This window comes from Protopterus annectens, chromosome 13.part0 (genome assembly GCF_019279795.1).
Source record: "Protopterus annectens isolate FY-2018-M chromosome 13.part0, PAN1.0, whole genome shotgun sequence".
In the NCBI taxonomy this organism is placed as follows: domain Eukaryota; kingdom Metazoa; phylum Chordata; order Ceratodontiformes; family Protopteridae; genus Protopterus; species Protopterus annectens.
Window position 1 is genome coordinate 282520868 of NC_056747.1, and position 25688 is coordinate 282546555.

The 25688-nt window shown below is 40.5% G+C and overlaps 1 protein-coding gene across 3 annotated transcripts in view; it reads left to right on the forward strand.

The window, feature by feature from the left end:
* Window positions 1-25688, forward strand: part of SSBP4 (single stranded DNA binding protein 4) — a 1807268-nt gene that overhangs the window by 1233562 nt on the left and 548018 nt on the right. The window contains exon 1 of one of the 3 annotated variants that reach the window (XM_044053844.1): window positions 5012-5287. The exons of the other annotated variants lie outside the window; for them this stretch is intronic. The gene's annotated coding sequence lies outside the window, so the exon portion shown is untranslated. Of the gene's footprint in view, window positions 1-5011; window positions 5288-25688 lie in introns of those variants that run through there. 3 annotated transcript variants of the gene reach the window in all.

A 25688-nucleotide genomic window follows, 5' to 3' on the forward strand; every position in this document is an offset into this window, starting at 1 on the left:
GACGGATCCGGGACTATGGGGCCGAGGTACCACCGCGGCATTTATTGCCTGTAAGTCTTGTACCATCCTCCATGTCCCATCCGGTTTTACTGGAAATAAGGGCGTGTTACATGGTGAGACTGGGCACAGGATGAATACTCCAGCTGTCAGAAGTGCTGTGATTACGGTAAAATGCCCTCCTCTGCCTTTCTGCTCAAGGGATACTGCCGTTTATGAGGTCTAAATTCTGACTTGGGTGTAATCTTTACCTGTCCTGCCGTTCTAATCAGTCCGATATCGTGCTGACCCTCGACCATAATGAGTTTGGAATCATCTGCAATTGAGATTCTTCCATGGGGGTAAGGAGACATAGTCATAATGTCCCAGGGGATTGTATCGGTTTGTCTTCCCTGAGGTGCACGGTCGGTCTGGCTTGTGTAACCCAGTTAAGTTTTTGAACCTGAATGCCCTTACCTGCCAACTGTTCTGGTGTCCATCCTACCCATTCAGTTATTTTCTTACCCACGAGGTACCATGACATTCCTTCACCCTCCGTGACTGAAATATGTGTGGTTAATTCATTCTTATACAGCAGCTGCATATCCCTTGTAAGGCTACATGTGACTGCAGAATTACCTAGTGTGTCCCAAAAAGGCTATGCAATACTAGTTTGGTGACTTTAAAACTAAGAAATTTCTTTTCAGTATTCTAAATCAGGTCCGCACATCTTCTGTAATACATTGTGCAATGTAATGGATCTGACACCTTCGGATTTGTTATGCCGTATTTGCTTAATGCCAAATTTGTAAGAGCCGTCACTACACTCTGGGGGCCTGTCTCTATCAAATCATTACTATACCAGTAATGTAGATCTCCCTGCCCTCTAATAGCATTGCACTATTCAGTTCTATTCTCCTTGCCACCATCCCGTGGAGGTTGGGACGGCTGCTATACCGAACACTTGCATTAAATCTCTTCCTAGTAAATGTACTGGGCAGATTTCTGAAATTATTACTCGGAACCGTATGGTTTGGTTCGTCTCTGGGTCGGTAAACCACAGAGGTTTGGACAATGGCTCTTTGTAAATACGACCATTTGCTGCTTTTACAAGCACATATTCATCCGAGGTAACATCGGATGATATGGCAGTACTTCTGACTAACGTTAGAAGCCCCTGAGTCACAAAGAAATTCTATGTCTCGGCCCTCAACTTGCAATGTGATCACTGGTTGGGATTCCAATTGCATAGTTGATGCTAGTGCTGTTAGATTTACCATTTGATATTTCTCATTTTCTGCCATTTCCTGTCCCCACCCATCGTCTTCACTTATACCTACTTCCCCATTCTCACTTTCTTCTTCTGCCTCATACCCTCCATCTACGTCTTTTTGACCATCATATAGTCATGCGGTACCACCGGAAGCAACCATCGGTTTCTCCGGTCCTCTGCAATCTCTGGCGAAATGTCCTTTCTTACCGCACTTAAAACACTCCCCCCTCTTTTGCCTACCCTCGAAATCCTCAGAATGACTTATGCCTCCCCGTCCTCGTCCTCTTCCCCTGCCACGCCCTCTTCCGCGATTTGCGGAACCTTGAACTAACATTAAAGTTCCATCTTCACTAACTGTAAAAGTCTGGGCTTTTTTATTTTTTTTTTCCTTCAGGTATTTCTCAGCATGTCTAGCATAATCCATAAGGGGCTGTAGACGTGCTGTCCTGTGTGTGATCATATGCTTTTGTATAAAGTTACCAATGGCTGTCTTGCAGCCCTTTAGGAATGCATTTTTCAGTTGCTGTTCATAGGGCGAGTCATTTGCCTGATTTTCTGCCTTAATCAACCCACTATGAGCATCAAAACATTGTGTGAGACGATGTAGATAATTGTCTACGGTTTCGTCATCTGATTGAACGCATTGATTAATGCAAGTCCAATCTGCTTTGGGCTTCCAATGTTCTTCTATTTTATCTAGGAGAGTCTTTATTCTGGTTCTACACACTTCGGAGTTAAACGGCAAGGCTCCCCTTCCTCTGGTAGCAGGGGTCCCAAGTTCCGCAAATAAGGTGCCAATCAGGTCCTAGGATTTGCCTTATTACTTGTTCAAATTCTACAGCGTTTAATCTATAACTCATTCTCATGCCCCTACGTCTGTGGAATTTACGATATCTACTTTTGGATGGGGAATCCCCTCTACCGCTTTTCGGATATCATCACGGGTCCACGGTCGGTAGACCAATATGGTAGGACCCTCGCCTTCTGCGCCTGCTTGAGGATTTGCCACTTCTATCAGTGGGTATTCCTCTCCTTCCTGATCTACCTTCTCCTTAATTTTCCAGTCCCCTTCTCTCCTAATACTTCCGCTGCGTAAGTCAAGAGTGTTGGCAGGCTCTCTCTGTAATATAATACGTGGCGTGGGGACACTCACGAAGCCTGGTATTGCGGTGGGTCCTGGTCGGGGGCACCTCAATAACCTGTGCAGGGTCTGGATACTGGATGGGAGGGGCCGAGGGATTCTGGTGACTACGACTGACTATGGAAGTTTCATTATCTTCCTTTTGAACAAAGTACACATCTTTTTCACTTGAATTACCACACCCTTTTTCAAATTTTGTTCCTTATGTTTTTATTTGCTTCCTCCAGCCATTTCTGTGCCTGGGGAATCCCTACCTTCTTTTGCTTCCTTGTCTTATTTCCTGCCTGTTTGCGCAGTAATCTTACTAGATTTTGACATTCTGACTTATTTAAACATCCACTAAACCCATGTTCCTTTTTCCATTTATCTAAATACTTTACATTCTTTGGGTGTAAATCAAACATAAACTTTTCATCTTCAGTTTTGTCGCCTTTGGCAACTGGTTCCTGTTCCCATTTCTCTTACGAGAAACTATTCCTGTTCCTGAGATCTCTTGTATATGGAATCTATTCACATATACCCCTTATACTTTGAGAAAATTCAATTTCTCCCTTGACTAGTCCCTTAAAATTTAGACAAAAATTCCAATCAGAAACAACAAAAATAGCTTTTCTTTTTGCTTACCTTTGTGATTCCTCCGCCCTGTTTCGCTGCCACCTCACGGATTGAATCTGGAAAGAGTGACTGGCCTCTAATTTCAACCTGTTTCAGTTGGAGGTCTTTCATTCGAGGAGAGCCTGATCTCTCTCCACCTGCGCAGGTTTTCAGCCTCTCTTTGTTCGATTCGCGTGCAGGGCCGCCTAACGTTGGCGCCAGTTATGTCGAAGATTTTACTCTTCTAACATATTCTGGAAGAATCACACCAAGTTCTTGTAAGCAAGTAAAACAGCTTTATTTTTACATGCATGGAGATCTGCTACATGATAGTAATATGCCAGCAGTCTGGCTACTTGTACTTTGAGTTCTCCTTATATAGACCCTCCTGCACGTACATACACGTAGCACACAGAACATTCATTAAAATTGATAGTTTGATTACTTGTTTTTACCAGCCAGTACCACAGTTATTCTTGCACCATTAACTTTATCAGCAGTTTAAGATTAACTCCTGCATTCCTCAGTGATCAACATTTTCCAGAACATTTCAGTTTGCACGCAGTGAACATTTTTCTGCTTAACCCTTTAAATACAGAATACAAAATATGTTGACTTCAGTATTTTTCCACAAGAATGCAGCTTGGCGACAGGTAGTGAGGAGCTACAAAGGGAACAGGGTAGTTAGAACAAAGGGAACAGGGTAGTTAGAGGAATAACATCCTGAAAGCTTGTATCCAGTGATGGATACTACATTAGTCTAGGTTATAGAATTCTAAAATGTGTTATTTTTAAACTTCCTTTCTCTCTCTCTTGTGGAAAGTGATTAATATGCTTTTGTCTTATGCAAATGTATTTATTTATAATTATTTTCATTTAACTGAAATAGTAGGGTACTAGTGTGGGGTAAGTGACTTATCTAGATTCCACAGGGCAGAAATAACTTTCAGTAGACTAAAATGTAGTCTGCTTTTTGCTTCCCAACTCCTTTTTGTTTATTTTTTTTATTTTTTTTTTTATTTTTTTCTAACAGCTACCTTCCTTTTTCGTCTGTCTTACAATGTGTTTTCTGGCACAGTTTTATCTGTTTTATTAACTATACTTGCTGTTGTGTGGTCACCTGGCTCTTATGCCTACTTAATTTCCCCTGCTTCTCCCTCATTCATGCTTAGCAATCTGATAGCCATACACTTTAATATGCGGCAACAGTTAACAGCTCTCACTTTTTGGTCTGCCTGCTGGCCCCCTTGCGCTGTCTGCTCATAACTCGCCATCTGCCTTTCTCTCCTGCTTTTCTACATCCAGTTTCAAACAGAAGTGTATTTTTCATCCCTTTCACACCCAATTTCTCCTTCATCTAATTTAATACTTTAACTGTATATCTATCTGTCCACCATCCTGAGCAGTCATAAGCTACTTCTGTGTTCCTTCTCTTCTGCCATTACACTTTGACTGGACACACCAGTCCTGTTGTACTTACTTTCCAGCATATTGTGATTAGTGCTTTACTGTGTACCTTTTCTTGCTTGTTGCACATACTGCAGTTTGGTATCTTTGTAAATTAAAATGACAGTGTATTTAAAAATCTTCTTAACTGTCAAAGGATTTGCACCACATGCTGTAAGAAAGTGTCACTTTGGTAGAGAAGGCACACCATTTACCACCTTTTGACCAGCAGGCAGAGACAAGTACAGTATATTCTGAGCTGTGTGTTTCTAGTAAGATACATTGTCCGCCTGTTCAGGGGTGTGTGTGTGTGTGTGTGTGTGTGTGTGTGTGTGTGTGTGTGTGTGTGTGTGTGTGTGTGTGTGTGCGCGCGCGTGCTTCCTCTGCATTTACGTATGATTTTCATTTCAAGACTGCAGCATTTACGGTCATGTTTTATTTTTTCACAGTGTAGAAAGTACAAAGTAAGTGACAAAATTACAGATGGTAAAGTAGTTGTCATACTTCAGAAGTTTCTGGTTTCCATCAGAAGGCAGTGCAGAAACGAACATTGCTTTCAATGACCGGTTCATGCAATACTCAGTAACAGCTCCAGAATGCTATGAATCACTTCTTAAGATTATCCATTCTGGAAAAAAGCAGCATAACTTAAGCACTGTTAATGGGATTCATATGATTCCTTGTTTTCATCCATTCCAGTTAACGGGAAATGTATTCTTCAAACCCAGAGTAAGGAACTAACATGGCACACTGCAGGCTTTCAGAAGAACAGACCGGCAATTACAAAATGGGTTGGCGGAAAGCATGCTTGTGTGTGACCAAGGCCTGCATTCATTACAGTTATATACTTCAAAAAGGTAAAAAAAAAAAAAGGATCCTTTTTATTGCTGTTACAGTAAAGCACACAATGGGTGCATTATGGTGGGTAAAGAAAGTGTGTTTTGTAAGTGAACAACCACTGTTAGACTTTTCTCGAGTCTACCTGAAACAGGTTTCTACCCCTTGTAACACTCCGTATTGCTTATACAGTGGTACATTCCCTAATGTCAGCATGTAATGCTTTGAGCTTAATGTATATTAACTGTTAATCCTTTAAGTATGACAGCAAGTGCTTTTAGTTTAGAAAGTACTTTACTACTACATTTCTGTGTACAGTAAATATTCTAATACAGTTTAACTTCTTGTAAGTAAGTAAGTTTCATTGTGCCAGTTAATTCCTTCTGGTTAGCGTACTTAGCCCATCTTGGTGCAACTGACTTTGCAGTGTTCAGGCAGCATGAAGGAAGGAAAACAGTAAGATGGCCGCTGAGAAGAGGATTGGAGTAAACTGTAGATGTAAACAAAAGTTTGAATCTGTCAGAGTAGTAGTTAAGGTATGATGAGCCATGGGTAACGTTTGATTAATGGCTGCTTTGATGTCAGCAGCCTTGGGCAAATCCAGCATTACCACAGAACAAAAGTACTTTATTAATGTTATAATATGGACCTGATGAGCACATTTATTTTAAATCAGGACATGTAGGCAGTCAATGCTGAAGTGAAGTTTACAAAGCTTTTTATGACTGATTTTACTAACGGTGGCTCTCTGCAATGCTTTGTGCCACTTAGGACAGTTTAAGAGGAAGTACACATTGTAGTAGGCAAGTTTTGTTTTTGTGTGTGTGTGTGTGTGTGTGTGTGTGTTAACATTTATTAACATGAAACACAAGACCAGCGTGCTAGTGTCCTCCTGAATTGCACAACAACACTGTAAATCCACTCGAAACACAAAGTCAAGTAATGGAAATCTTCATGAAGGCAACGTAAAAAATACTAGTTTATTAAAATGTTTTAAGAGCTTTTTGTTTGCTTCAATCAGCTAAACTTCATCAGAAACTTTATAACCATAAATTTAAAAGAGTCTCCTTTTATAGGCTCAGCTGATCATTAATTAACCGAACTGAAACACTAAAAGGCACAATAGCAATAAACCTAAACAACAAAATTGTAAAGCATAAACCAATACTGCAGCAACTTTGTACATACATTAACATAAACAAAAACTACAACATATAAAATATGACAAATATATATATATATATGTTATAACAGTAATATATTATCAGTGTTGGTGTGGGAAGATGTCAAACAGCTATATACTATAACTTGTAAAACCAGTTGTACCTCAAAACTGATAAGGTAGAACAAAGGGATCCGCTGGTACTTCTATTATAAAATGACAGTAAATACTCGCTAGTATTTTTTATGTTGCCTTCGTGAAGATTTCCGTTACTTGACTTTGTGTTTCTAGTGGATTTACAGAGTTGTTGTGCAATTCAGGAGGACACTAGCACGCTGGTCTTGTGCTTCATTTTCCTAGTTTGTTTGCTGTATTTGGTTTCTCATCTTTATTAACATCACATATTACATACTGATGTTCGCACACAAAAAAAGAGAAAACACGCCGTTACAGATATTTTTTCATGTATTATACAAATGTGATTTCTGTTTTAAGCAGTTATTCGGTTTAACATTACATAGATTACTCAAGTTCCGCCTTCCCTGAAATTTCACTCCTAATCATATTATATGGATTGTTCAGACAGATTCCATTTATTTATTTGTGTTTTGCTCCTTCCCTTTTCTAAAGATGCCAGCTCCAATTCTTTTATCTCTTTTACAGCATTCAGTAATTCTGCTACGGTTAGTCTTGTTTTTGATTTCCATTTTCTAGCAATTCTTTTTTAGCAGCTAGCACCATCAGTAGAGCCTTACTGTGTGCAGGCAATTCAGTTTTTTTTTATCTCAGGCTCAGCCCAAACAAATTATTTTGTTAGTTAAAATAATGTGATTCCCACAACATTTCTGACAAAGTACCCTGCAAGTCTTTCGGCTTTTCCCGGTTAGGGGTCGCCACAGCGGAACTCCGGTCCGCTAATGATTGGCAGTTGATTTTTACGTACCAGCTTGCCAGGCCTGACACACAACCTTCAACGAAGGTACGCCCATTCACACATGTCTCCACGCAGAAGATGCTCTAGCTGAGAATAGAAACGGACAGTGTCTTACTGTGAGGTGACAATGCTACCGCAGCACCACCACCGCGGGTCGACAAAGTACCCTGCAAGAAATTTCTAAAATCTGTCAACTCATTGCATACTCAAAAAATGTTCCCAGGTTCCTCTCCCTCTCTTATCGCACCACTAGCAACTGCTTATAACTTGTGGAAAAAATTTCTGGAGTTTGCTTGGGCTAGAAAAAATGTGCAAACATTTCCATGGAAACATCTTAAAGCACCTAGATTTCATTGCATAGTTGGAATCCATACAACTATCGTCCCACTGTTTCTTTGTACATAGTTGGAATCCATACAACTATCGTCACACTGTTTCTTTGTACATCGCCTTTGTATTCTCATTTCTCAGTCTTTTCTAACATCTACTGATTGATTCTTATAGTTAACACACATTACTCTATACGTCCTACTAATTATCCCTGTTTTACCTCATTTTTTGTTGTAGATTCCACTACCAACTCAAACCAGAACTTATCTTTCATTTAACACTCCCCTATCCCTTACTTTGTGGCTATATGTACTCTGTTCGTCAGTCGCTGGTAGGGTACCATAGGGAAGGCAGTCTCCAAATTTCTGCTTGGCCTCATCACACTCTTTTTCTCTCCCTCTGTTATTTGCTCCCGATACATTGGTTCCTTTGATCGGTTCTCCAGTAAATTCCACCTCCATCTTGCCTAGTTTCTGTGCACCTACTTGCAGTCATCCCTATTGGTGAAATCACCTTTATCCATTCCCATGTCATTTCTGTGTTTTGATTTCTGTGTTATCAGTAGAACTGCAAAGTTTTAATTTGTTTGTGTTGCAGTTTGCGTTGCTTTAAGTGGCTGATGAAATTGTCTTTCATTTGTTATGTTGCTTAACACTAAGCAGTGTAACACGAGGAGAGCACAAGGGGCTACTCGGGGCATTTTCTGTGTTTGCCCTGTAAACATTTCAGTGACACATCCAGTACTAACCTCAGAAGTATCCATAAAACAGTCTCAGGGAGGGTGGGTGAGTGGCAAAACCTCTATTGCAGGCAAATGAGGTGGTTATCAAATCTGTACACACATTTGCTATTGAAACTAATACTAACATCACCCAGTGCTTTGTAAAACTACCTTTATGGTGTTTCAAAAACATTAGTATAAACTCTTTAAACTTCAGACTGAGGCCGTCTTAGTTGAACCTCTAGAATACCTATAATGTTTAAAAACCATTGGCAGATCTGGACTTACAAACCTCTTACTCTTCTGATATTGACTAGACCCTTTCCAGAGAGACCTGCACTTTATGGCTCTTGTGGTTTTAAGGTGAATTCCAATAATTTCTTACCATGGATTACCGATTTCAACTGTGTAACCTCCTAAAGTTAACTGTAATACTGCAAACAAGTGCTTTAAAATATTTTTGTAATACTTTACATAAGTGTTTTTCAACCTGTATTGCAAACTTTGACTCTAAGTGTTAAGTGCTTCATTGTACTTTGTAAACGTTCAGTCTGTACTGTGACTATTTAATTCGTCAAAAAGCCCTTGCCTTTTAACTCTTGTTGCCTCTAGTCATGGCTGAAAAGGGTTTGTCAACAACTTCACCCATCCAGTTGTTAAATGTAAATGAATAAAAAATAAGTAAAACATGTTATCTGACTTCTGTCACAGACTTTCACATTAGTTTACAGCAGGTTCCAGAAATGCTCTTACCCACACTGAAGTACAGGCCAGAAACTGGTCATTTATGGTTCACCAAGCAGCTGCCATAGATTACAAATTGCACTTAAGCATTTCAAGTCAGGAGTACCACTGTATCTCCTAACAAAATCCAACCCCTCCTTGTGCATCAAAGTCTTGCAATAACTTCTTGCTGTGTGATGTGTAAGTTGAATTAAAAACATGCACCACATTCGGACACTGCATTGAATATAACAGTCAGATGTAATCTGCGAAACTGGATCAGTAACCCCTTCACTGTAATCTTCCCAAACTGTTGCTGTACAAAGTGCTCCTTAGTCTGACCTTCCACACAGATGAATAAATCGCCAGTGTTTTTCAGAAGTGCTAACACATGCTACATATTTAAATCCCATCTGAAGACCTTTTAATCTGCTGACCCTACAATTCCCTTAGCAGCCTATCCTGGTAAACTACCATAGTTTATTTAGTAGGCTGAGTGCGTTGCAGTGGTAATTGCTGTTACTGGTCTTGCAGTAAAAGGACCATATGTATTTCTTGTAAATATATGTGTTAAATTTGTATGTGTGCATCCTGCTTGCTATTATACAAGTTTTTTTATGCGTAATGTTTCATTTATAACCATATACATTATTTTACTACAGTAATATATTACAGCCGAGAAAAAGGATTTCTAGGTCCAGCCTACTTGCAGTAAATTAAAAAAAAAAAAAAAAAATACATACCTCTCCTGACTTAAGTCAGACAATGCAATCCTCCACCTATACAGGGAAAATCCAGGAATGCAGTTGTGTTTGTGTGTATATACATACATATGAAAAATAAATAAATATATATATATGTTGTGTCTTTTGGCTTTTCCCAGTTAGGGGTTGCCACAGCGGAACTCCGGTCCGCTAATGATTAGCAGTAGATTTTTATGTGCCGAGTTGCCGGCCCTGACTCACAACCTTCAATGAAGGTACACCCATTCACACATGTCTCCCCACAGAAGACGCTCTGGCTGAGAATCGAACAAGACAACGTCTTACAGTACTGTATATTATATATATATATATATATATATATATATATATATATATATATGCGAGAGAGAATAAAATAGCTACATCTTGTAAAATGTCATAATGCTGAGCTGAGTTTTGCCTGGTTGCATTTAGTATCCTTTCGGCATTTCTAAAAGCAATAGACTATCCCTAAATTAAAATCAGTATAACATAAAAGTCATGTAGTGTAGAACAGAAAAAAAGGTAAGAGAACTGAACCATTTCTAGATGGACTAACAGAATACTTTCTGACTGGCTTTTGAAACATCACCCTTTTCAGGTGTAGTCAGTAAAAAAAAACAACTGTTCAATGTCTGTAGAAGGGAGTATTGCCTTTAGAAAGCTACTCCCCCAAATAATTGTATTAATACATTGAATGGTATCACGTGGAGCAGGCTTTTTCTTTCTTTGGACTACTTACTGGATGAGCAGATATTTCTTCTGGTTGATGCTGGCAGGCATTGCCTTACTTTGAATCCTGTCACCTTTTTTTTTTTTTACTGTACCTTTTATCTGTAGAGGTAAAAAAAGGTAATCTGTCCTCTGTGTTGTATAGCAGTCGTTTTAGGTGCTTAAATCTAAAACTGAGGGGATGGATAAAGCAGTTTTAATTTAAAGCTTATTTTAAAAGGCATCTCATAGTTTCCCTTAGGAATGGTCTCTATGAAAGTCGAGTATTGTAGTGAATTCTTGGGTGTTTGTATTTTGCTAATTTATTTGTCTTAGTCACACTGGCTATATGTAGGTTTTTGAAGTATGTAACCTCTGGGACCCAGGCGACCCCTCCCTCCTCTTGGCAATTTTGTTGAGAGTTGCAGACAGACTGAATGACATAAGCATGTTTGATAGGGGACACGAAAGTTTGCAAAACATTTCTGCTTCTCTGAAGGACAGCTAGCTGGCTGTCGTCGTTCTGCGGCTGTATTCCTATGCTTTTCTGCAGTGTACAGATCACTACTCCAACCTCCATAGACATCAGCATAATCAGTTTGTCTAAGGATTCCAGCCCTCATAAAAATGGAGAGACCCCTTATATGCACATACGTACGCACACAAGTGCGCGCACAAACACACACACACACACACACACACACACACACACACACACACACACACACACACACACACACACACACTGCATCTGTTTGCACAGTAGCTATTTACACACACACAATTTCTTTCATTTTCTTACTTTCTTTAGATGGGCAGTTTCCCAGTTTGCCCACAGTTATACTCCTGGTGACACCACTGAAGAGCGTTTAGGGGCTTCCTGGCAGATTTGTTTACTGGTAATTAATTTACCAGACTGATATCACAGCTGTTAGGAAAAACAAATTGTGCCAAGTGTTTTTGTGAGTGAATGTTGGGGGGAGGGGGTATTTGAGATGTATGTCAAAGACTTCAATTCCTGACCGATTAAAAGGCACATCTGTCATGTAACAGGGCTGATTACCGTATCAAATGCTGGTTCATCCTTATAGTGTACATTTTATAGGCAGAATCTGTGCTGCAAAACCGTGTTTTTTTTCATTTATCTCTGAACGTATCTGTTTGTAGGGTGCACTTTAGTGAATCCACTTTATCGGCCTTGACATTGGCTCGAAGGAGGCCTGGTTATTTGTAGTAATGGTCACTTGTTCATAGGGATGGGATGGAGTTTAGATATGAATTAAAAGAAACAACCTGAGACGAGTTGTTCACTTTGGCTGTTGATGAGTGGCATCTGAATATTCGGCTGCATGAAGTCTAGTCAGGATCTGAATGAATGGTCTCCCTAGTGTTCATCTTCAGGTGATGAAGCATGAAGATTTACAGTACCTTATCAGTAACGCACCTTCTGGAGACTGGGAGGAATTGCTGTAGCAGAAGTAACTGATAGCAGCCCTCAAAGTGTGTCCTTCTGGATATGATCATTATTTGCCCACCCCTGGGTGGGATCAGGAAAAGGCACTGCATCCTGCCCAGAATCTCACCCTGTGAGGAGAAATGCAAGAGTCGTAGTTTGTCAAGGAGTGAATTATAAATTCTGAGGGGTTGAGGACCAGAACATTAACAAAGTCTTCAAACCACATTTGGCAGGTTAGGCACAGGCTGGAACTCCCCCTACTACTCTAACAGAGACACTCACTGCCCTTCCGTTATTGTTCCACTATTCTACAGGACATACTGTCAGGTGTTAACTGTTGTATCAGCTCTTCTGCCCCTTTCAAAAATTGTCCGTTTCTAAAATCCTGTCTTCCTGCTGCTACTTTGGTCTTGCAGTCTGTGATGCATCAGTGCAGAACCTGTAGTCAGTTTGTCACCAGTACATTAGAAGCCTGAAGTCACTGTGATGGAAGGGAGAATTACCTGCTAAAAATGTTTTTTTCTGACTCTCCTGCCACAGTCGTACATATTTCCTGCTAATTACAGGGGGAGGGGATTCACTTATAACGTGTACCATCACAGGTACTACAGTTTACACTCAAATTTGGAAAATCTGCCATTATATATATTGCTGTAATTTCTAGGCCCTAAAGCAGAACAAATAAGCACTCTGAACTACAATAATCTAGTACTGTGTACTCGATCTGGGGTGAAAGGTTAGTCATGTGACTGTCACCTGTCCAGAAGTAAAGAAAGACTGAGAAGCAGAAAGAATGCAAACTTTTAATCCAAAAGAGTGTTCCTGGGGAGTATTTTAGCTTTGTTAAATACTATTTATGATGTGTGCATTTCCCATTTAGTGAATAATAGCTCTTGTATGGTTTTCATTAACTCTGTTTTAGAAATATTTGACTTTCACAAAAGAAGCCAAAATGTAAGGGAAAAAGAAGAATCTGACTTCAAGAAAGAATAGTGTTGGTGCCAAGCGTATTGAAAGCACAAGATGTTTATTTTGTGTGAGCAAAACATTGTCTTACCACTACATTTTTTCCATTGCTAACGCTCTTCACCTGACCCGAGAGCCTCATTCTTCCTCAATGAGTATTCCTTTTCCATACTTAAAATCCCTCCCAATACCCCAAGAGAGCAGTATTTCTTTCCTGTTTTTACTTAGGCCCCCAAAAAGGGATGTCCTAGAATAAGTGATTCATAGCATATGTTAGTTGATACTGGGCATAATTCTTGATGCTGCAATAGTCATAATTCTAAACACATCCATTTTATTCCTGTTCAGCACATTTTACACTTCTTTATGGAAGGGGTTAGGTTTGAGATTCTTTTAACAGTTTCACACCGTTTACTCATAAATTATCAATAGTCATAATATTGTGTGTCACTGATCTTGTGATGTTATAACTGGGTCCTTGGAGGAAAGCTGCATCTACCTTGTTGTGCTTGGGTGTGAGCTGCAGTTTGGTCTTAGCAGACTGACTGCAGAACTGGTCGCAGCTTGTAACCAAAGTGGTGATTATAGAATGAGGAAACTTTTTATTGCAAACTCCTCTTTAACCTTTCAACCCTTAACACTTGCTCTCAACCTTCCCCTGCAAAATGTACCATGTGCTTGTATAGGGTGGCCTACATTACTCATTTCCCCCTGTGCGGCTTTGGCACACACCTAGCATCCTTGGTAAGTTTGCATTGCACTGATGTTATGCTGTAGGTAACTGGCTGCTTACTATAATCAGACCTGTCCTTAAAAAAAATTTCTTTCTTGAACCTATTTTTACATGTCATGTTGTATGTGTTAAAACCCATATTATACTAAGCTGTGATTAAAGTATGTCTAATTAGCATGAATTTGGCTAATGCAAGTTCCAGCCCTGAATATATTGCACAAATCCTGGAGCATTAATTTAGAAACATGACTCCTTCCACAGAGACAGAGGGTATCTATACATAAAGTAATCTTCAGGAAAAAACATACTGAAGGTAGACAAACTTTTGAAAAGGAATCCAGACCTATAACTGCACTTTCTGGGCAATTTGAGAAAAACAGTATAAAATATACCGTGTACAGGTATACTTTTTGTGCCTTGAATAATATCTGCACATCAATGGCAGGTAAATTTTCCTGTTTATCCGTCTTGCTCTTGCAGCCTGTTGATTTCCAAATGATGCGTGTGAAGATGCCATCCATTCACCCAGTCACATTGCATGTTCACTACTCACAGGACTCCTACAAAACCTTCAAACAGCAAAACTAAAAATACAGACTTAGAAATAGCCCTGTTAGGGTAAGAATAATCCATAATGAGGGGGTGTGGCTCATGGTGGGATTCCCTTTCCACTGTAAGACCATTAACCAGACCTTAAATGAAGAGCAAGTCACACAATTACCTGGCCCTGTACCACGGAGCATACTGCATTATCGTAGCCTTAAAAAGAGGTCGGACATCAGGCTGTTTTCTATTATGTTTCTAATGGCCACTTATTGTTCTACAGTATTTTCATCTTTTTATTTATTTATTTTTAACAGCTTCAATGTACAAGGCTAGTGTTCTGTGCTTCCTTATATTATTAGGTGTGCCCTTTAACCACTGTTACTAATGAGTCTGTTCTTGCATTGCTGAGCACCATTGAAGGTTTCAATAACAACAAACAAGCCTGTGTACATTAAGCACCTATCACAAAATTGCAGAAGGGCTCGACTTACATTATGAGAATAGGATTCTTTAATGCTACTGATGCCATCTGAGTATCCTGCATGGGTTCAGATGGTGTAAGCAGATTGACGTAACTCCACTCAAAGTTATAAACAGTCTTCAAACCAGTCGACAAAGGCTTGACATGTTTAACTGGGATTTATTTTCTGAATTCCATTTTGGTGGCTTTATTTCTTCGTACAGTATCAAGAAATTTAAAATATATTTTTTTTTACAACAGGAAAAACTGGTATTTACACTGGGGGGACTGGCCTTGCAGTTAGTATAAGCAAGTAAAGGGGGTATAGTTCTTCCAGACACACATGAGATGTGGGGACTTACCCACCAGGGACAGTACTTTTTTGGATTCTGATTGCTTTTGATTTGCACTTTGGATAAGCATGTTTGACAAAGAGATGTGAAACTAGCCAGCCTGTAAAAGCAGTCCTCCTTCAACTCACAAAAGCTTTTAATTCAGTACTTTGTGTCATACCACTCAATAACTTGGCTCAAGAAATCTGGACAAAGCCAAAAATGATGGGGGGGGGGGGACAAAGGCCCAAAAATAGGGACTGATTTTAAATAGTCCCCTTATAAACTTAGAAAGTTGCTAGAATAACTCGGTAACTTGCCAGAACACAAACAGACCAAAAATATGACACAAAATCTGGGCATTCTGCAAAAATCTGGACACTTAAGTGGCATGGTTTCTGTTGTTATGGCAAAGTGCTTGGGCATTACTAAACTTCTCTCTGATTGGATACTTTTGAAGTCTGTCAATTTATCACTAGATCCAAAATGGTTATTTGTTTATTTATTTTAGTCCTTTGTTAATTCAGTGGATGGAGTGGTAAAGTGACCCTTTTCAGCCACGACCCCGGGCTCAAAGATCATCAGAAGTCAAAGACCAAACAGTAATATGTATCCATAAGTTCATACAGTAAAATTCAAGCTTGTATCACACTGGTTACAATCCTATAACAAGTTAATGCGAAACCCACTAATTATTTATCAGGAATATTTGCAATCATTTTACAATTTAATTTGCACCATATTTACAGCTCAGATGTCCATGAGCTGGTCCCTCCTAGTACAGCTTTTAAAAGCAGTCATTTCTTAACTATAGACCATCACGTATGCCTCTGATTTACTAATTGTTTTCTGTAAAGCATTTACATGCAGTGTATTTGAACAGGTGCTCCTTACCATCTACAGTTCCATTTTGTATAGGTTTTGATGCAAGAACTGTGTAATTTAGTTTGTTAATAAGGTCACCCCAGGAAATTTGTTCTTGGAGCTGAAATCTCCTGAAATTACATAATTGAAAGACTGATCCCACAATGTTTCACTACCTAAATTAAAGCAATGGCTACTATAGTTCCATCCTAATTGCAACAGAAGCATCTTCTAATCTGGAAAAACGAGTTTTCAACTTTTACAGGTGGAGCACCTTACATTGAAAGTTATCGTATGGAATAATCCAGTAGTGAAACCACAGTGCAAGTAAGGAACTGTTCTTCTAAATAAATAAGATTTTTTGTACCCAGAATGCCTTGCTAGTGTGTGTGTGTGTGTAATTTATGTTTAGTATTTTCCATGGTGTCCTTTTGTGAGTGCAGTCATACAGAAAAACTAAATAGTGAAATTAAAACATCGTAAAACGTACTACTATAACATCAGGATTATAACTGGAAATAAATATATAAAATAAAGATATATGGAAATTGCAGACAAACACTTTGAGGAGTCTGTGAGAAGAGGAAACAGCCAGGCAAAAACTGAGGGTAAGTGCTACTCAGTGCTCGAAGTCTAAATCTCAAACTGCACTCCCTCGAGGCACTCCTTAAAGTGGAGAACATCGATATCTGTGCAGTGACTGAGACCTGGTTCAAGGCTCCAGAGAGCACCCCTGCACTACCAGCCTATAACTCATACCACACTTTTCGGCCATGTAGCCTGGACCGGAACACCAAAGGCGGAGGTGTGTCCATATTATTAAATGTACAGCGTTACTCTCTACACATGCTTAATTTCTAAATCCTGAAATAGCAGTAAATATTGCTTGCAGTGCGCGCTACAGAGCACGCTCTGAAGGCCTAGTGGCGTAGCCTCAGCGTCTCAGAATAGCTTAGTATCGCCAAACAGTTGTTTAGTGCTATTTAACAAAATCTTCAGCTGTTTTGTGCAGACGAATAACACCATTACAGTATTTTACTTCATACTGATAAATTTAACTGTGACTTGTGCATTGCATAATTTCATCTGTTTTGTACTCTCTTTTTCCCTTATCAGCCCCCAAGCTAAAAGTACACCGCGTGGCACCCAACCATCACGGCAGCCCTGAGACGTCCCTCTCCTTGTGCGAATGCACACAACTAACTAAAGTGTCTGCATATTAATCTTATCACTCAAACAGCTGCCTAGGTAAAGAACCTACCTTCCTTAACAGTATTTTCAACTGTCTAGTGTCAGGCAGCAACAAACAGATTACAGACTTTTTATTTTAAAATCATTCTACTAAGAAAGCGGACTTTATACTTAAAATCAAACTGTTTGCTACTTGTACTTAAAAACAAACTGTTTGCTACCTGTAACAAAATCTTACTAAGAAAGCAGACCTTAGATTTAATAAAACAGTCTGCTATCTGCTGTTAAAGGCGGTTACCTTAAGAACAAGGTAATACCTCTGTGGTGTAATCCCAGCTCGCCTCGCTACTGGCTCGCTCCGCGCCTCTCCTGCCCCCTATTCCCACCCGCCCCACTACCTCTACATTTATTTGGTCTCTAGGCCCATCCCACTTACCACCACCCAATCACAACAGTCCCTCTCCCAGTACCACTCCCCTCCATTTCTCCACCTGACTATACTACAAAGCCTACCCCCTCAATCCACCCACCCACTCAACTCTTCCATTAACACTCTCTCCTCCCGCCTCCTAGTTTCTTTGCTCACCAATTGAAGCAAGGTAATTCACCCCCCCCTCGCCATGGTAGGAAACTCTTATAGTACTCTCCCTCTTATAATACTATTACTTATCTCAATCTATCTGTTAACGAGATACGATACCCTAAACCCTGCAGGTGCCTACCTACCCAACAGTCAAACCTCCCTGTACTCCCATGACACCCTTAATCTCATTCATCCCTCTCACTACCCTTCTATTAACAAAAACCCCTACAGTTTCCACCTCACTCTCTGTTACCCAAAAACATCCTCAACAAGGGAACATCTCAAATTACTAATTAAACTCCAAGGTATACTTGACTATTTAAAAATATCCATAACAAAAGACGGCGATATCCACCCCAACCCTGGCCCTTCCATTGACCTAGGCCCAAACTCCTGGAACACTGCCAGAAGCCTAGCGGGCTCCCTCCGCATGCTTCACCTCAATGTATGAAGCATCAACAACAAAGTACACAACTTACATGCTCTGCTCGAAACCCACTCCCCTGACATCATGTGTCTTTCTGAAACCTGGCTCAAACCTATCACTAAGGATGAGGAAATCATCTCACCTGGGTATAACATCCTTAGGGCAGATAGAGTAACTAGAAAGGGTGGAGGAATTGCAGTTATGTTCAAGAACTCCTTGAACATCACTAGGAATCCCCTCCAACCTCCAAAAATCCACAACCAGGAATTGATTGCCCTAAAATTATGCCTAAACAACCAAAAAAGTATTAATCTCATAGTCACCTATTTACCTCCAGGCAACAACGTTGAAAACCTAGAACAAACTCTCAGCTGGCTTACCACCTTCTATCCCCAAGAAACGATAATTCTAGGAGATGTTAACATTGACTGGTCCCTATACTCCTCTCATCCAAATCCTCTCCCTATTAACTTACACGGTTTCTCCCAACTTATTCTTTCCCCCACTAGAATTGGACATGACCAACAAAAAGATAGCATCATAGACTGGATCCTTACAAACAAGGATCCCACCAACTATACCGTAGGGACCTTCCCCAACGACCTTAGTGACCACCTTATTACCTTTATTATAAAACACAAATGTCCAAATACTCACCCCCCCCAACCAGACTTGTTAGGAACAGCAAGAATTTCATCCCTGAACAATTTCTTGCTGACCTTAAGGCATGCAACTGGTCCATCCTAAATACCCTACCCTTAGAAGAGAGTGTGTCACACTTTAACGATACCTTCCTCAAAATACTTGACTCTCACGCTCCTAAGCGACTCATTAGAACTAAGGAACGTATCGCACCTTGGCTAACCAAAGACACAAAAAATAAAATTAAACTCAGAGACCAGGCCTGGAACAAATGGAGAACCACAAAAACCCCTCTGGACCACATCAAATTCCTTCAGCTTAGAAACTCAACTAAAGCAGCCGTTATGTCCGATAAAAAACAATATTTCTGTCACCTCCAAGACAAGCATCAAAACAACCCTAAAAAATTCTGGGCTGGTTTCAACCACCTCCTCCATCCAGGCAAATCTTCCACCCCCACACCTGAAACACTCGTGGATAAAGATCCAAGTGAGATAGCTAACTCTTTTAATTCTTTTTTTACTGAGACCATCCAGTCCCTCGCCAGCCAGCTTACCTCTTCCCCCTCGGCCGCAACCTCAACCAATGATCCAAATCAACCTGCCTTCAACTTAGAACCCACCTCCACCTTCTACATTCGTACCCTCCTGAAAAAACTTAAACCAACTACCCTAGCGGCTGACCTACTTCCAGCGAAATACTTACAAATAGCAGCCGACGCCATAGCCTACCCGGTATCCATCCTTATTAATCGGTCTATCTCCGAAGCCTCTATTCCCTCAATCTGGAAAATCTCCTATATCATTCCTCTCCACAAAGGAGGATCCTCTACTGACACATCCAATTATAGACCCATTGCAATATTGTCCCCCTTATCCAAAATTATGGAACGCTGTATCCACAAACAACTTATTACCCACCTTATCCAAAATAATCTCCTATCTAACTCCCAACACGGCTTTCGCCCACATCATAGCACTACCACTGCTCTCCTCTCCTTTGTTGATTCAATCATCCTCAACCGGAATAACAAATTAGTATCCTCTGCGCTCTTTCTAGACCTATCGAAAGCCTTCGATATGGTCAACCACAAACAACTGCTCCACACACTGGAAACATTTAATCTTAGCAAACCCACTATAAGTTGGTTCAACGCCTACCTCTCTGGTAGAAAACAGGCGGTACAGTGGCAAAACAGGATTTCAGACCTACTCCCCACCAATATCGGTGTCCCCCAAGGATCTATTCTCGGTCCCCTTCTTTTCTCCCTCTTCATTAACGGTTTACACTCTGTCCTTCCCAAAGCCACCTGCATTCAATATGCGGATGACTCAACCCTAATCTGTTCCGATGACTCTCTCACCAAACTCCAAGCTACTACCCAAAACTGCTTTTCTTTAGTCGAAAAATGGTTCTCAGACTTAAAACTCCTACTTAATCCAACCAAAACCAAACTGCTTCTATTCTTCCCTACTCCAACAACTACTCATGGTCTAGAATCCCCCAACACCCACATCCCAACCTTCGTTGTGTCCGCTAACAATGGTACCAAAATCTTTCCAGTCACCCACACCAAACTACTCGGGGTGACAATAGACCACAAACTTAGATTTGATATGCATGTGAACCTGACCATTAAATCACTCAACAAGAAACTTGGGTCCATGTACAGAATCAAGAAATTCTTAACCCCACACACCAAACTAACCATCGCCCGAACTCATCTCCTCTCCACCCTCCTCTATGCCTCCCCCATATTCTCCTTCCTTCACAAAAAAGAGCTTAATAAACTATCCACTGCCTATCACCACATAGCTAGATTTATCACAGGAATGCCGTACCGCACCCATCACTGCCTAAATCTAAGAACACTGGGATGGCTAGAACTGCCCAATATTCTTAAACTCAACCAACTTACTGAGGCATTCAAAATCATTAAACATCCCGATAAAACTCCCTCACTGAATAACATTCTTACCCCCTATTCTAATCTTTCGTCCCTCAGGTCATCCAAAAGTATTCAAGTATTGACCATCAAACCTAACAACTCGGGAGGGGAAGCTCTTTATGCCAATTCCATTGGCAAAACTTGGAATGCCCTCCCAAGCAACCTAAGACTAATGACCACTCTGCACCAATTTAAAACTCACCTCCGAGCTTTACTAAAAACCCAATGGCTTTGCCCATGCTCTAATCCCGACTAATAGCGCATCCCCTCGACCCTACATAGCCTAGCCAAGCCTCCACACAACCCAAATCCTAAAGGGTTCACCCTGTAGCCATGACAATCCATCTCACTAACTTCTATTTTTATCTAGGATTATATTTTTTGTATTACTTATTGTTTTAATGTGCCTTCTTATGTTATGTTAACTTACTAACTTACTATTGTTTTGTCAGTATATGTACTCATGTACCTCTGTTCTTTGGAGCTTTTCTCCCCGGGCCTCCACTGAAAACGGATATGTATCCAGTTGGACTAACCCGGTCAACAAATGTAAAATAAAAAAAATAAAAAGTAAAATATTCATTAAGGATATCCTCACCTCCAGGCTAGTTGCTCAGCATAATGCATCTGAGGTTTCCAAGTGCAACTAACTCTGGGCAAAACTGCAATCCAAATTGTAGCTTGCTACAGATCCCCACCATGCCCCAGGATTCCCAATTCTCTTTCCTTGATATACTGAAAAATATTAGGGTTCATCCAAACACCCTAATAATGGGCAGTTTCAACTGCCCCACCATTTACTGGGAAAATTACTCGTGTACCAACTCCTTCGCTCAACGCGTTCTGGAATTCATAAATTCCAATGCCCTGGATCAACTTATCCACACCCCCACCAGGGGCAACAATATCCTAGACCTAGTCATTGCCAACATGAGTGACCGGTGTTCCACAACTGAACTCAACTCCTCGTTGGTCCGATCCAACCATAAGCTAATTACCCTAGATATCCACATCCCGTCCCCACCCCCTATTAAGGAAACCACTGTAAAAAATTTCTCCAAAGCCAACTTCATGCTTCTTAAGACAGAAGTGGCGAACTTCATGCCACCCATGCAGATGAACAATACAGTTACGACTGCTGAATCCTATACAAATGCACTCTATAAGCACTTACATGAGTGCATGGATATCACTATCCCAAACAGAACCAAGACGCTAAGAGAGTAAAATCCCATGAGTGGAGGAGCTCCCTTTCAGCCTTGGTAAGAAGCTGAGATCCCTTATAAGATCCTCCAAAGCAAGCTATGAAAACAAAGTCGCCACTGATTCTAAGGGCAACCACAATGCATTCTATAGCTATGTCAAGAATTTCAATGGCAACACCCAGATCTGCTCTAAGTTACAGCACAACGACACGAAAATTACAGAACCAATTGCTATTGCCAACATACTGACAGATCGGTTCAGTGCTAACTTTACCCCCCCTCTCAACCCCGAAAGGGCACATATCTATACAGGAAGAATGCAGAGTTCTTGTAATCACAACTATGCAGGTAAAAGCTGCACTCTCTCTAAAGCCAAAAACACAGCATCCATGGAACCGGACAACATCCCAGGCTGCGTTTTACATGAACTTCAGAATGAACTGGCTCCCCACCTAAGCACCATGTTCAATCATAACCTCACATTAGGCTTTGTGCCCACTGAATGGCGCACAGCAACAGTTATCCCACTCCACAAAGGGGGAGCCACCACTGATCCCAGGAACTATCGCCCTATTAGCCTGATGAGTCTGGTCTGCAAGGCCATGGAACGTATCATCATGGAACTCATAAACAAAGACACTGGTAACTTCCAAACTCTGGACCCCACCCAGTTCGGGTTTGTGAAAGGCAGATCATGCTTCCTGAACCTGATCGACTTCTTTGAGGCAGTCACCAAAGCCGTAGACAAAGGGTAAGGTGGTTCACACAGCCTATCTTGACCTCACCAAGGCTTTCAACACCATCCCCCATTCTGGAATTATAGGTAAACTCACTAAACTAGGTATAAATCCTTGCGTCACAAGGTGGGTTGCCAACTGGCTCACTGACAGAACCCACACAGTAAAAGTTGCAGACTCCAAATCTGACTTCAAACCAGTGACAAATGGAGTACCACATGGTTCAGTCCTGGGACAACCTCCTGTTTGGTATCTATTTCTCTGAAGTACAGGCTAACACAGAAGGCATCTGGCTAACGAAGTTCACAGATGACTGCAAACTAGGAGCCATAGTTGAGTCCCCAAATGATGTGGATATCCTACAGAAGGGCCTCACTGAGACAGATGCCTGGTGTTAGAGCTATGGCCTCAAGCTCAATGCCAAAAAGTGCATTGTCATCCCCTTTGGTAAAAACTCTGTACCCATGAACTACCACATAGACAGCAGTCTGCTTAACACCGAATGTGTGATGAGACCTGGGGACCCAGGTGGACAGTAGTCTTTCCTTTGATAATCACATCGCCACAGTAGTCAGGAAGCCCTTCTACGTGGCACACCTCATCACAAAAGGGTTCTCATCCAGGAAAAAAGAGGTCATTGTTTCCCTCTACTTAACTCTCATTAGTCCCATTATAGAGTACAACGCCCCTTTTGGAATGTACCTCACAAGACATCTGCAGCAGCTGGAAAGGCCACAGAAGTACCTCACAAAGAGGATTACTGGCCTCACACAGATGCCCTACACTGACCGTCTCAAAAAACTCAAGCTTTACTCCGTAGCATGTCGCCTACTCTGAAGTGATCTCTACCTAACATATGAAGCTATGTCAAACCTAGAGCTGTTGGACATGCTACATCTAAAGAAATCCCAATCCCTCCGAGCTTCACGCTCTAGACCTAAACTAGACCTAAACCTTGTCACCACAATAAACAGGACATGCTGGAGGGATAGATTCCTGTCCCAGAGACTTCCCATACTCTGGAACAAGCTTTCCATCTATGTCAAGCAAAGTTCCTCATTAGCACTCTTCAAGAAAAATCTTGATGAGTGGATGGGAAATAGGAAATACACCCTGGGGATCACGTCTGTGGCTCTGCTCGACAGTGACACAGGAAAATAACTTTCTTGGGTGGTGTAAGCCAGGGAACCTTGTTGGCTAGGCTTACTTAGGCCCTTGGACTGGTAATCTAGTACCTACCTATGAATGAACCTATGAAAGAAAACAAGAAGAGATTTCCTGCATTTGAGTATTAATTGCAATATATTACAGAGTTATTTCCCTAGGTTTTTTCCTTCTTTTTTTCAAAATTTCTCTTTGGTTAGTAATCTGCTACAGCTCTTTTAAGTTGCTTCTCACTCTAAAAATGTATATGCTGGCTGAAATTGCAGCTCACGTTTGGGACATAAATTTAAAAAAAAATGGCTCAGTTTGTATTTTGGTGGCTTGTGTTAGTTGTTCCTCATTCAAAGTGTATTCTTATTAGTATTGTAAGTAGTATGTTACTCATGTGCATCCTTTTTCTGATTGGTGCCTTGATGATGATGCCATGGCAGCACTCATTCTAACTATCAACAGTTTTCTTTTTGAGAAGCAGAGGCCCTGGGCGGACGGGGTTAACAAATTGCCATATCTGGGTGGCTTGAAGAAAAGTAATTAATGTTATGAGTCTTGAGACATTTACATAATAAGCTACTAATACACGATGTAGTCCACATAAAACAAGTGACTGGAGAGTCTGTATAGACAAAAGATGTGAACAAAATGATTCTGAGAACTGCACAGCAAACCTGATGGTAATATCATTCCTTGCTTTTTGTTTCTCATGCGCTGTCATGAATTGTCCCACAGTTCTGACTCCACTCTCTCCTCCTGAATGGAGAGAATGTATGAAGGCCGGTTTCTGGGTTTGATGGGCTCTAGGCGGAGGGGCAGGGCAGATTTGTTTGGGGTCTGGCTCCAGATATTGCAAAATAAATGTATTATAATAATAATAATAATGGATTATTTGAAATTTTTATCCTGCACCGCAAAAGAAGAAATTGCATTAGAAAAACATTAAAATAAAAACTTGCAACATTCACAGTCTCCTTCCCTACTGGTATTCAACACTTAAATGTATTAGGTGACTTAGTCCCACTCTGGGGAACATGGAATGCAAATGCCATTATATTCTCCAAAATGGATCATAGCTTTGCAGGCACATAGTTCAGAACTGAAATACTTAAACTAATTGTCATAAATCAAAATGGGTAATTATGAAGAAGCGCAATCTCTAAGATGCATAATCCTGCCCAGTACTGTCCTTGGTACTGTAAACACACACTCTCAAACTGTTAAGTTAAACAATATGAGTTATTTATATATTTATTTATTTATTTATTTATTAAGCATTGGTTGGTCCAGTTAAAACTGTTTTAAGTGCAAGTGTGATAATCTGAATGTAATACAGTTGCCCAACAATGGGGCATTCAGTCTCCTGGAGTTCTTTTTGTTTCTTGTTGTAATTTTTGCATGTATACCTGCTGTTATAGCACGTAAAGGAGCTTGCCCTACTCAATCCCCTGAAATTACAAAAAAAAAAAAAAAAACACAAATGCATAATAAGTTATTAAACACAGGTGGTAGGGTGGATGGTGTTGATAACCATCAAATGCCCTCAACGTAAGCAGTTCACTGCATTCTAAAAACTGACTTTGACAACGTACTGCTGCTGTTCAAAGCATGTGAAGGGGGCTGCCACCCCTTACAACCCTTTCCTATATATGCAAGCATTTAACAGCAACAGAAAATAAGCTAGGCAGAAGTGTCTCTCTCTCTCTCTCATATTTTTCTGCTTCTGCTTAATTTTCCTTTTCTTTTTCATTTATTTCGGTTAATATGTAAGATGTGGCAGTAAATCTGAAACTTTGACAGGCGCACTTTGTTGCTGTTAATCATTAATGGTGATAACCGTGAATCACTGAAA